The sequence below is a fragment of the Neomonachus schauinslandi genome, chromosome 6, assembly GCF_002201575.2.
Source record: "Neomonachus schauinslandi chromosome 6, ASM220157v2, whole genome shotgun sequence".
Classification (NCBI taxonomy): Eukaryota; Metazoa; Chordata; class Mammalia; order Carnivora; family Phocidae; genus Neomonachus; species Neomonachus schauinslandi.
The window spans coordinates 56,872,410-56,885,692 of NC_058408.1; the positions used below are offsets into that span (position 1 = coordinate 56,872,410).

A 13,283-nucleotide genomic window follows, 5' to 3' on the forward strand; every position below is an offset into this window, starting at 1 on the left:
AGTGTATTGTGTGTGTCAACAACATGGGGGCATCCTGAAAGGATGCAAAGCGGTAAACTAACTCTTTGAAAGATGTCACCAACACAGATAATTCAACAAACTGGAGTTTTGACCCAACAATATAAATGAGTGAAACATTTATCCAGAGTATTTTAGTCACTGACTCATTGTGGAATCAGGCCATTTATGAATTACTGTTCCCAAGATCTGACACTCTTGTTGGAGAAGGCTGAAAAATTTTCCATGATGCCAAGACAAGTGATTCAAAAAGGTGGTATTTAATTTTTACATATAATTGACATTTTCATCCTGAACCCACTTCGTTGCAATATTTGCACTTTATGTTAAATATGACTCTAATATCTCCTTTACTCAGTGGAATTGGCATTCTCACATGAATTAACAGTGCCAAATTCCGAATAGCTCTCATTAAATGTTGACATCACAGATGTCATTTACAAGAGTGAAAGAAGCTCGAAATAGCAAAGCATTTTCCCTTTTGTACTATAAGATGTTTTAAAATTTTTCAAAAGAAAGAGGGTCCCAAGCAACAGAGTTTTATCTTTCTGCCTTTGGTGTAGAAGTGATCTTAGTCCTTTTTGGTGTTATATGTCCTTAGTTGAACCTTTTACCTACCAAGGCCAGACCCCTGATTTAGATGGTTAGTCTGGCCACCCACCAGTTTCTTAAGTTCCACAAGAATTTTTCTGTTGGTTGGTTAGTGGCTTAAAATAGAGATTCTAAGGTCACAAAGTACAAAAGTGGGGATAGGAGGAAGAGGGTCCAGGAAGAGCATTGTGGGCAGAAAGAATTGAATGTCTACAGACCCAGAAACAGGACAGAAGATGAAGCTTTCAGTTAATGATTTGAAATTTGAATGGTGAGAGTTTAAAATCTGAAGGGACTGGGGGTTATGCTGGATCTTGGAATCGTTGGCCTGGTCCAGGTTGTGAAGGGTTGTTTTGTTTTCTGAGTCAGGAGCGATGTTATGAAAATGCCAGTGGCAGGATATAGAGGAGGCTGGAGGGAGTTGGAGAGTGGAATCGGTAGATAACAGGTGTGTCCTGCTTCTGGCTGGATTTGTCATATGCATGTCTGGTTTTCCATGTCTAAGCTGGATCTCTGCGACAGAAGTGTTAAACATCAGCATTTTTCTGTTGTTTTTCATCTTTAAGAAACAGAGAGTGCGTAACAAGGAGGAAGTAATATCATTGAGGGGATCGCACAGAATGTTCTCAGGTCTTTCAAGTTCTTAATTTCTGTGATTCTGATTTTCCAAACCATTCAATTAGTTTTCAGTTGACCTAACTATATAATAGCCAGTATTTCGAAATTTCCCTCATATTTATTGTTGTATTATGTATGATGGATTCAAAGCATAGCTTTGATCAGAAAGGTCATTCCATGCTTGGAAAGGGCCTCCAAAAAATCACAGGCAGCTTCAGAGTCATTTGTTTTGCTTTGTTTTTTCAAAATCAACCCAAGTGTGTCCCAGTGAAGGTAGATCATTTCCATCCACGTTAGGGGAGTCATTGGTCCCAGGCGGGTGGGGTGGGGAGGCAGGGGAGGGTGGAAGAAAACACCAAGGATGCTGCCACTAATTAGCTCCCTTGGTAGTGATTTCATCGAAAAGGGTAAGGATTGAGTAAATCCGTGAACGTAGGTCCCCTCCCCGATGCTTACAGACTGAGGATGAGGTCCAGCTGAAATGCTCTGGCTGATGAAGCGTAAGGAGTGTGACAGGAACAGGACAGGTGGTTCGGAATCCTCACGGAGGGAAGATTTTCTTTCTGCAATTATTGGATCGGACTTCACTCTTTTTAAACATTAGGTTTGTATGTTTTAGGAATCCTTATTGGAGATGCCTACACTGGAAATGTGTGTTTAGCATGAAGGAGAATAGCCTTGGAAAACAGCACACATGACCCCAGAACCTCAGCTGAGCTCCTCGCTGACTCCCGTCACTTAGCTGGGTAGGAGGAAGCACAGCACGTGGGGTTAAAATTAGATTGCCCAACTCACACCCTAATTCTGCTTCTTAGCTAGCTGGGGGACCCACACTTCAGTTCCCTGTACAATCACAGGGCCATGAGAATCATGAGCATTAAACGTGATGATGAATGCAAAGCATTCAGACCAGAGCTGCTGTTGCCGCCATGACCGTCATGGTTATTACTGTTATTTATATCTGTGAAGAATTTGGCTGCTAGGAACAGAAATGCCGAAAATAGCACAAATTAGAAGTTTTCTTATGGGGAAACAAGAAGTGAGGAGGTCTCAGGTTTAACAGAGTGACTCTTCCTGCTGAAAAGGAAACTATGGGGCGCCTGGGTGGCTCATTTGGTTAAGCGACTGCCTTCGGCTCAGGTCATGATCCTGGAGTCCCGGGATCAAGTCCCGCATCGGGCTCCCTGCTTGGCGGGGAGTCTGCTTCTCCCTCTGATTCTCCCCCTCTCATGCTCGCTCTATCTCATTCTCTCTCTCAAATAAATAAAAAAAATCTTTAAAAAAAAAAAAAAAAGGAAACTATGAAGAGACCTGTCTTGGTTCATTCAGGCTGCTGTAACAACACCATTGCCTAGGTGGCTTATAACCACCAGAAATCTATTTCTCGTAGTTCTGGAGACTAGACAGGCCAACGTCAAGGCACCGGCAGATTTAGTGACAGGCTTTGGTTCAGCAGCTCAAGACTTCAGGCCTGAGATCATTGCAGTAATCTTGGCCCTTCCCTGTGATTGCCTCTTAGGTCCAAGGTGGCTGCTGTGCTCTAGCATCCTGCTTGTTCCAGGCAGAAGGAACTAAAGGGCAAAGGGCAAAAAGACACTACAGCTGAGTATGCCTGCTTTTAGTGAGCTTCCCAGGAAGCCCTACCCAACAACTTTGCTTACGTGATATTGGTCTAAAATTAGTCACAGGCCTCCCCTCCACCCACGTGTAATGAAGGCTACGCACTTTGCTTCCCCCAGTGAAATCAAAATTCCCTTTATGAAGGGGAAAAAAAGACTGAGTATCATTCTCTACCACATTATTTTTAGTGTTGTTGTCATTTCTGTTATTATAGGTATTATCTTGAAACAACGCCATCTTTCTCTCCTGTAAATTTTCCAAAGACAGAATCCATAAGTCTTGAGTATGTCTACATCAATCTTTTTTTTTTAAAGATTTTATTTATTTATTTGAGAGAGAGAGAATGAGAGACAGAGAGCACGAGAGGGAAGAGGGCAGAGGGAGAAGCAGACCCCCTGCTGAGCAGGGAGCCCGATGTGGGACTCGATCCCGGGACTCCAGGATCATGACCTGAGCCGAAGGCAGTCGCTTAACCAACTGAGCCACCCAGGCGCCCTCTACATGAATCTTTAAAACAGCACCAGAGGGGTATGCCAACAGCCAAGGCACCAGTATTTTAATTGGTTGAGTTCTGCCTTAGCCTTTGGCATTACCGTTCTGTTTTGAGTCGTTTAAGAGAATATGAAACGTGAATTAAATGACCTAGACTTTTGATGGGGCCACGGCAGAGGTACACCACTCAACAGAAGTTTATTAACGAAAAGCCAAACTATTCTAAATGAAATCTTTAAACTGATAAGGCTTTATTTAGATAACTCATTGTTTTATGTTATTCTAAAAACTCAAAGAACTTTTGTACTATTTATGGGCCAAAGCTCCTCTTGTTAATACGTTAAGATTAAGTTTTGATAGGAAAAGCATTTGTCTGAAGCATGTCTCTGTCATACTTGCCTCTTTCTGGAAGCCCTATTCACTTTCCCTTTTTAATAGGAATACAGCCTCTCACTTCTTGCCTCCTTAATTCCTCTCCAGTTCTTTACTGCCCTAAACTGTCTCCTGCAAATCAGCTGTGGTCTTGGCTGGCCTAGGAGCAGGGCCCTTTGCATTCTGTTCCTGAATGTCAGCATTTGTGTTGTTACATCAGCATGATTGGCAGAAGGCAATGATGGAGACTATGTGAGAAGCCTCTTTGTAAAGAGTGGGTAAAGAGTAACCAGCTTGGATAGAGTGGGTGAGAAGGGTGTGAAAAAGAAGAGAAACAGAAACCGCAGGAGGTCAGCACTTATTCAGCAAGTGTTGATGGCCTGCTGTATGTGAACAACTCGCGAGTGTAGGAAGAAGGAAGAGGGACATCCCTTGCCCTGCAGGAGTTATGGGTGTAAAGGAAAGCCTATTTCAAGTGGTAAAGCCCTTTTTCTGCTTTTGAGTGGTGGAAACAAAGAGTGACTGCAGCCAAAAACTTGCTTGTAGTGGATGTATTGTTGGGCTTTATGAAAGCCAAGCCAACGCTGAGATTGGATGTTATACCATGGGAAATAGAGAGCCCACCAAGGTTTTGACTGGGGAATAATTGGTACTCAGGGAAGCCACGTGACAGTGGTGGTGCTTGGAGCCCAGGATGGGCCGGAGCCTCCCTTTCTTCCTAGAGTTGGCTGGCGACTCATCTCGTCTTCCTTCCGCTCCTGTCTCCCTAGCAGGAGCACTGGCCGCCTACACTCGGCCATTGTCCCAACTCACTTTCCCCGGGGACTGTGCAACAGACTCTTTACGTAATAAGAAGTTTAAAATTTCACTCAAATGTATTTAGCCGAGGATACTTTTTTGCTAGTAACAGTCAAGAATGTTTATAGAAAAATATGGCAATTGCCTTTTATAACATTGCTATCAAAGTTTAAGAATATTTCTTCAACCTGTCCTTCAGCTTGTCCTTCAAAGATAATTCTGAACATTTTGAACCTTCAAATCTTTGGATATAAGGAAGTCATTTTTTCCCTTAAATCTTAAATTACCTTAACATTTGCTGTCAATTTCTTTCCAGATTTAAGTGAAAAGGTCCACTCCTACTATTCCCCTCATTATCTAACAAATTCTGATTATACATTCTGTCAGCTTTTATCTGATCTGAGAACCTTTTTTACTTTTCTTATATGTCTTTATCAAAGCAGTGTCCTATCTTCTAAATAATTTTAGTTGCTAGTTTCTAATTACATTATTTTCATCTTGGAGCTTTTCTAACGGAAATGTGTATGAAGTATAGCAACAAGAACTTCCCAAGAAACAAATACCCTGTGGTTTTTTTGAAAAGGGTCCCGTAATTCCTTGGGTTTCGTTTCCAGTATCCTTTATGAGGTCAATCAGCAGTGATGGCATCCCAGACAACAATTGCCCCGTAGGCCCAAGTCCTTAGGGAACCAAGAGAACATACTTGACGATCCCTTTCCTGAGTCACTGTATTGTTTATAGAACTCATTCGGTGAGCCTGCTTTGATTTCTTTCTTGTGAGCACCCAAGATGACCCGGTTGAAGTTTACTGCCTCCATTTTGCCCACATTCCTCATTTCGCTGTGTGAGGCCAATTACCCTTTGCCGTGGAATATCTCATGTCGAGGGCCTAAGTGTACTGCAAATACCAGCAAAAGCCAAGGTAACTGGGAGATTTCATTCTATCCTTCAGATCTCTTCCGACAACATCAGATGGGCATGGTTCCGGCCCTGATTTCTGGGGTACCTACTTTCATTAACTGTGTCTAGGGCAGTAGTTTGCAACCCTAGTGAACATGAGAAGTATCTGCGGAGCCATTTGAAAATGTGAATGTTCAGGATCTTCCAAAGACCAAATGAATCAGACTCTCCTAAGATAGGGTCCAAGCGTGTCGTTATTTTTAAAGCTCCAATGGGTGATTCTGATGTACAGGCAGAATGAAAATCACTAATCTCAAGAATGCATCATCATATTTACATTTTCTTTGCTTATTTGAAGGCCTTTAAAAAAAAAATTAAGAATAGGATATGTTCCCTGTCAAAAACCTTTCTTCTGTGGGGAATTGGCAAAAATGAATTTCGAATGTGAAGTGTCAAGTTCATCTGAGTGTTCTCCCCTGCTTGCCTGATCTTACGGCTGAGATGACCCACCTCTTAGCTTCACTCTGACTTCCAGCAGAGCCCAGCCTGAGCTGCTTCGTGAAAATTTATGACTTGTACAGTGTGCTGCAACTTTATAAATCCACCCATAAACTTACATATACATTGATCCCGATGAGGTAGGTGTTGTTATCCCCAATTTGTAGATTAAGAAACAGGCTCAGGGAGTTCAACATACTTGCCTAAGCACTATGACATAGTGGCTAGAATCAAACTCAGTTCTTTCCAAGTCCAGATTCAGCACTCTCACCCTTTACCCACTTTCCCCAAATGTTAGCATTTTCCTATGTCACGATGTACCAATCATCCCCCTCTTCTCTCTCTCACCTTGTGCATGTGTGGGCCTATTAATATCATGATATATATGTTTGACTGAAAGTGACAGACATAAGTCCCTTTTATTTCTCAATACTTCAGTGTCTATCTCCTACAAATCCAGAACAGTGATACATACTGCATCACCACAGAACAATGATTAGACCCCGGGAAATTAAGACAGTATAACTATCTGTGTACAGACATTACAATCTCACCAGTTTCACCCATCAACGTCTTTTGCAGCAAAAGAAAAAATGTTTCCGGTCTGAATCCAATTAGGGATTGCATGTCGCATTTGGTTCTCATGTGTCTTTACTGTCTTTGTCTGCAAAGGTCTTCTTTGTCATTCGTGACCTGATTAATTATGTAGGTTCTCCTCTGGTGGGCAGGAGTGGCCTGAGCAGTTTTGGCTCTCACAGAATGGTGAAGTTGCTCAGAAACCCATGGCTTCATTGACATACAGCAGGATAGGCCACAGCATTGTGAGCATATTGGAGAAAGAGTAATAATGATATTTATTATGGAGTATTTACTACATGCTAGCACTGTAAGGCTTTCCTTACTTTAATTTTCAAAACAACCCTATGTAATAAGTACTATTAGATTATAGATAAGGAATCTGAGAAACAGGTGATGTGACTTCTTCAAGGGTATCCAGCCTGGAAGTGGCAAGGCCAGGGGTAAAACTCTAAACAACCAGGCTCTACCCCTTATGGGATCCCTAACCAGCCCAGGCAGAACCCAAGGCACTAGACAGAGTTATGTGCCCTCAGGCAAAAAGTTAGCTCTAAATTCAGACACTCTGGCTCATCGACTGGAAAGGGGGACTAATTTCTACTTTGTAAAGTCAGTTGTAAGTATTACACATGATAATCTGTTAAAACATGTTGCAAGGACTCCATTTTTAAAGAAAAAGTGAAATTTACAATGTAAATATTGAACAGCTATCCATAGCTCACACTGACTTATGGTAACTCTCAGAGTATACTTTTTTTAATCATTGGGAATAGGGAGGAAAAGAGAACAGAAGTGACAAACATCTATTCATATTTTTAGAGTTTTTGAGGGGTTGGGGAGGGACTTGCTACAACCAAAACCACCTTCAAGGCAGAAGAGACCAGATAATGAGTCATGAAGCCCAATTTTAGAGTGAACTTCTAGAAAGGACTCTTGCATCTTCAGTTATATTAGAAAAAAAAAAAAGTATATATTTCCAGTCAAGAGAAAGGTCAGTGCCACTCTATTCTGGGTTGAGGAAGAATTACCTTCCAGCTTTAAAAAGAGAGTTGTTCTCATTAGTGGATGGCAGGCAGTAAAAAAATCAAGTGGGCTTTAAAAGAGAACTCTGAGCACACTAGGTTTACAGAATTCCTGAAATATACAGTCGTCTTAATATGAAATTTTCATTTTGTCTTAAAATGTTTCAAGTATGGCCTCTGAACCTATGGAGAAGGTAAAGCTATATGAAGGGGAGACTCTGATGACTAAGTTCTGTGTTATTGCTCGTAGCCTATAAATAGAGTTGAGCATCCGAGCCCGAGGACTTCCTGGAGGCAAGGGTAGGTTGCTCCTGAAGGCTGGATCTTTCCTCTGAGCCCCTCCTTTAGCTACCACCTCCTTCCTCACAATGGCCCACTTCCCAGGGCTCTTTCTGGGGAGTGGGAAATAGGTGGTAACTTGGAGAGAAAGACAGGGAGGGAGCCCAGCCCCAGTTCAGGAAGGGTTCGGGTCTCGTGTGTGTGGCCTCTGTAGTCTCTGCTCCTCTTCACCCCTGCCCCAGGCTTCCCTGCAGTCGTGGCCTCGCTTCCTCTCCAGGCGAGCCTTCCAGCTCCTGCCTCCTCCGCGCCTCCCCTGCACCTCCCCGACCCACCGGCTCTCACCAGGGATCTGTTGACTGCTTGTTTTAAAAGCAGCCCTTTCTGCCACAGCTTCCACTCAGCCAATAGGAAAACCATGCAGAAGTAGCCCTAGCATAGAGGCCCAGGGCTACGACAGAACTGGTTCAGAATGGAATGTAGGCCCCTTGTTCAAAAACTATTAAGAGGGGCGCCTGGGTGGCTCAGTCGTTAAGCATCTGCCTTTGGAGTCACGGGATCAAGCCCTGCATCCAGCCCCCTGATCAGCGGGAGGCTGTTTCTCCCATTGCCCCTCGCCTCACTTGTGCTCTCTCTCACTCTCTCTGTCTCTCTCTCAAATAAGTAAATAAAATCTAAAAAAAAATTAAAAATAAAAATAAAGTTAAAAAAAAAAAACTATTAAGTATCTCAAGAGGGAGGCAGTGGAAAGAACATGAAACCAGGCATGGCCCTTCCAGCCCGTGGCCCTGTGTGATGGCCCAGGTCACACGCCTGCAAAACCGTCTCTGGCGAGAAGGGTCCCAAGTGAGTTGAGAGTTGTTTTTCTACCGAATTGGCTGGTGTATTTGAAAATCACTATCGTATTGTTGGAACACTAGCAAACTTGTACCTCAGTCAAATTCAGCTTGACTAGATTTTATCTGAAAACCTGTCTAGTCTAGTGGCCTCGGTGCAAGTATTCTTTTGGTGCCCGAACTCCATGACAGTGGGAGAGATGGATTCTGTAAATGTTCAAACACATCTGTACCCTTACTCAAAAGGAAACAAGGTAACTCCACAGGTATTTTTGACGCCCAGCCAGCTTTAAGAACCGTTGGAAAATAGGTGGCTGCCCTTACCCCCCAAAGTGCCTGACTCAGTCATCTGTGGAAGAGCCTGGGCATCTGTAGCGTGGGCTTCTCTAGAGACTCCAGTAGAAAGCCAGACGTAATAACTGTGCAGAGGGATTTCACGCTGGCTCCATGTTCTAGAAGTTCCTCCACTCCCATGGGGGGAGTGCTGGACAGGGCTAGAATCACTAGCCTTGAGACCCACTTTTGCTATACACTATACTCAGGGCAAAAATGGTTCCCTGGAAGCTTTTGCTGCGTCTACACTTGAAGCAATTACAGAAGATTTATATTTATTTGAATTCCATTGTTAGAGAATTTTTGATAATGTAGATATGCAGTCATGGGCAAATGCAGAGTCCACTCCATAGGAGATGAAGAGCCAAGAGGCTTAGAGTTGTAGGTAAAGATTCAGATTCTGGTCCTGCTGACTTAGCAAGGGCTCCAACTCTCTGCCTACAGAAGTCGTGGACCCTGGGCGCCAGGATCCTGATCTGTGTGGAGATGAGGGGAACAACTTCACAGAGCTGTTGTGAGACGTGAGACTTGTGTATGAATTAGACTGTATGCTGTGAAGGAAGAAATAAGTGTGAGCTGTTGTTCTTACTTAACTCTAGTGGTGAGAGAGGAAGAACCAAGCTTCAGGTTAGTAAAGTAGCGGTGACCCATTAGCCCAATAGTCCTATACCAGCTAAACTTCGCCGTTCCCTTCATCTACGTTAAATGAAGCTCGTCCTCAACACTCAAGTTGAGTGTTAACCCCCGTGTGAAATGTTTCGTTCCTCCTGGCAGTTTATTCTCTCCACTTGCACCTTAGCACACGCTAGTGATTTGATCTGAGTGCGTGGGTTTTCCTCTTCCCGGGATTCGAGATTTCTGAGGACCAGGGCTCACGCATCACTGCATTACCCTAGATGGGTGTGCTTGGTGTGTTAGTGACAGGGATGACTGGCAGGAGAAGGAGGGAAAGGAAATTAGGTACGGGTAAGAGAATAGGGCAGGCCATTTAAGATATTTGGAGATGTGAAGACCAAACTTACAGAACAGGGACCTTGTCTGTGTGGATGCCCCCTCCCCGAGGTCACGGTCAGCGTCATGGTCAGTGCTGGGCACAGGGGAAAGTGGCCCTGGGGAAATTAATGAATGAAAGAAAAGAAGAGGCTAGCTCTAGGCAAAGGTTTCTGTAGGCACGGGCTTCTCAGGTCACGTTCCCTTTTCTTTGGTAGAACCTGGAAGTGCCTGTTAGCCTTATACCATCCCCTTGCTGCGGGGGCTCCAGTGCAGAATCACCAGAACCTCCCCCAAGGCCCGATCCTCCTCCACTGGTCATTTTAGAACCCTTGCTCCTTATCAAAGGAACGGTTCCTCTTCCCATTCCTGCAGGCCTGCCCCACTCGTCTCCATTACTTCCTAATTTAATAACCGCAAATCCCTATGAGAAGTTATGGGTGCTGAGGGGCCACCTTTCACGGGAGTGAAGTATTTGATCCCGAAACACTTAAACGTAAGGACCAACCCAGCGACTCGGTCAGGCCCTGTGGGCGGCTGAGTAGATGGGTTTGCAGTCATGCTGTGCCGGCCCCTTCCCGGTCTGTGAAAGGCTGGTACTAGAGCGAGGTGTGCATTTCCTTGGAAAAGGCGGCCCTTGACAGACTGGCTGGGAGAGTCCTGATGTTATGAAAGCCCAGTCTCTTAAAGGCTCTGTGGACAAGTCAGCTGGAGACGCGGTGTCGCGGTTTTATTACAATACGGACCCCTTCTTGGGGTGTGGAATTCATTTGTGCCTCAATCAAATAGCAGGATTCTGTAGTCAAGTAAGAGTCAGCACCTCTTCATGAGATACTTAATTTCTCAGAACAGACCGGTGCTGACAATCTCTGAGAGAAAAATACAAAATTCAGACGCGAGCCAAGATACCTGCCTTGGTCTAACCCCCTTTGTCTTACACTGGGTGGGATGGGAGTGCTGACTGCGGCCGGGCATCGGGGAGACTCACAGACTCTTTCCTAGTCGGCTTTCCCGGGGGGATGGGAGGTAACATGCCCCTTAGTGCGCTGGCTCCCTCGTAAAGGAGCTACGGGAGAGGCACATCTCCCGTTGCATTTGAAACCCAGATCACTACACTCACTCGATTAAAACTGCTCTTGAATGTTCCTTGGATAATTTCCCTCTGTATTCATAAGGTCCTCAGCCCTGAAGTTTCAAAGGAAGCTCACTTGGTTCTCCTCCATGGGCCAGACAGACACTGATCTCTAGAGAAGTGGCATGAATCCTTTAAGAAGCCAGGAGTTGGGAGCGATCATTGGCCTTTCAGATGAGTCTGATAACTGGATTTTCATCTCCGATTACTGATAATGTTTTTAATTTGGAGCCGGAGCTGTTCCCTCTGGTAATAAGTGAAGTTTGAGCAGGCAGGGCATGCTGTTATTCTAAAATGGAGTTCAAATTAGATTTTGCCCAAACGGGTAGAGAACCAGAAAAACTTGGCTTCTGTTAATGCTATACTTTTGGCCAAATGTTCCTAAATTCTTGTGGGCTTTCACTTTCATGAGTTTTACCATATGTGAGTACCACCTGAAGGTTTATTTACTATTTTGCTTGAAATCCATTCACTGTTACACTTGAATAAATTTTACTGCCGTAAATGTAAGCGCACTAACTGGCACTAGTACCACTAGTAATACTAGTACTTGTTAGTAGTATTACTTGTCCTTAATTGAAGTTAATAAAATAAATACAATAAAGACAAAAGTTATTAAATTCTAGCTAGATAATATAGCTTGCCACAGGTTCTGAGCCCAAGGCCTGTATCCCTTTAATTGAAAGGCAGATTAACCTGGGCTGAAGACGTGCTAGCAACGCACCAAAACTCGCCTTCTGGAAATGTGATGAATTGGGGAAAAAAAAAAAACAAAAACAGAGACTCCTTTTTCCTCGGCTCAGTGATCGTTCCAATGCTTTTGATTCCAAGTGGTACTCGGCCTACCTTTGAAAAACACTGCCTTTAAAAAAAAAATCATTCCTTTATATTCAGTGTGAGGAATTAAGTATTCGGACTTGTGTGAAAACCTCTCTGTAGAATGTGATCAGAACACCACAGAGGAAGTAGATGGCACCGTCCCTACACTCAAAAAAATGGGTCATCTAATAAGGGATGGAATAAACTGATGAGAAGACAAATGTATAGAAGCACGAGTTCCAAAAACGTGCAGTAGTTCATACTAGAATGCGAGCTGCGAGGAAAGAAAACAGGTCTGTGTGTTTTGTTCCCTCGTGGATCTATCCCCCAGCTGTTAGAAGAGTACTTGGCACCCAGTAGACAGTCAATAAATACCTATTGAGTCGAAGAATGCAACCCCCATTCCAGTCTCCCAGTGGTGATGTAACCCTACAGTTCACGGGTGGGGACTGGATTGGTGCAGTGTGGACAGGATATGGGGAGGCAAGATTTGGACGGAATCTTGAGGTGATAGCACGCACACACACGTACTCAGACACACTATGCCACACACACAGTGGCTCAGATCGTACATATGAAAGCCGTGGCTTGTTTGACTAAGGTTGTGACCTTAGAACAGCCTCAAAAAGGCAAACTACCTCCTATCCCCCAATCTGTGTACCACTTTCCCCAGACCTAAAGCCATCCCCCTTCTTGTTTTATAAACCTCACATTTCAGACTGATCTACACCCTGGAAAATGAGTTGTTTCAGCAAGATAAACCATCTTCTGTTATAGGAACGACACGTTCTATTTCTAGAAGTGTGGGTGTGACATTCAGAGAAACCCAGCTTTGTTTAGGTAGGTTGTTAGTTTACAGGTGCTGCAGTATTTCCTCACTTGTTAAGGAGGGCTCCTTAAACCTTTGCAGCTAAGCTGTGGTGCCATCTTCCACAGTTCCCTTTGCTGGTTTTGTTGTTGTTGTCAAGTGGAATTATTGCTCCTCTGGTATTAATCTGCCATCACACAATTTGCTGGTCCAGAAATAGCAAAGTCTCCGGTAGTATTTTTCAAGAATAAGCAAGACAAGCAGATCAGCAGGATCATAAACGTGAGGCAGTAAGGTGGGAGAAAGTGCTACTGCCGTCGCACACATGGCCGCGGGCCTCCGCGTCGGTCTCTCCGGGAGCGGGGACGCATCTCGGCTTCACACCGAAGGGATCTCTGGGGGCCAGCCTGAAGGCAGGAAGGCTCTGCTTGAGCTCCAGCTGCACGGGCTTTGTGACAGGCTTCCATTTCCAGAAACATGATGCTAGCATTTTGGTTTGGGTATTTCCCACGTTGGTTATGTGATACTAAACCTTCAGCTCAGTTATACCCGGAGAATGTTTCTCAGAAAGCTCATTTTTTGTC

The 13,283-nt window shown here is 44.1% G+C and overlaps 1 long non-coding RNA gene across 1 annotated transcript in view; it reads left to right on the top strand.

Moving 5' to 3' along the window:
• Positions 1 to 13,283, top strand: part of LOC123325088 — a 53,012-nt gene that overhangs the window by 39,042 nt on the left and 687 nt on the right. The window lies entirely within an intron of this gene.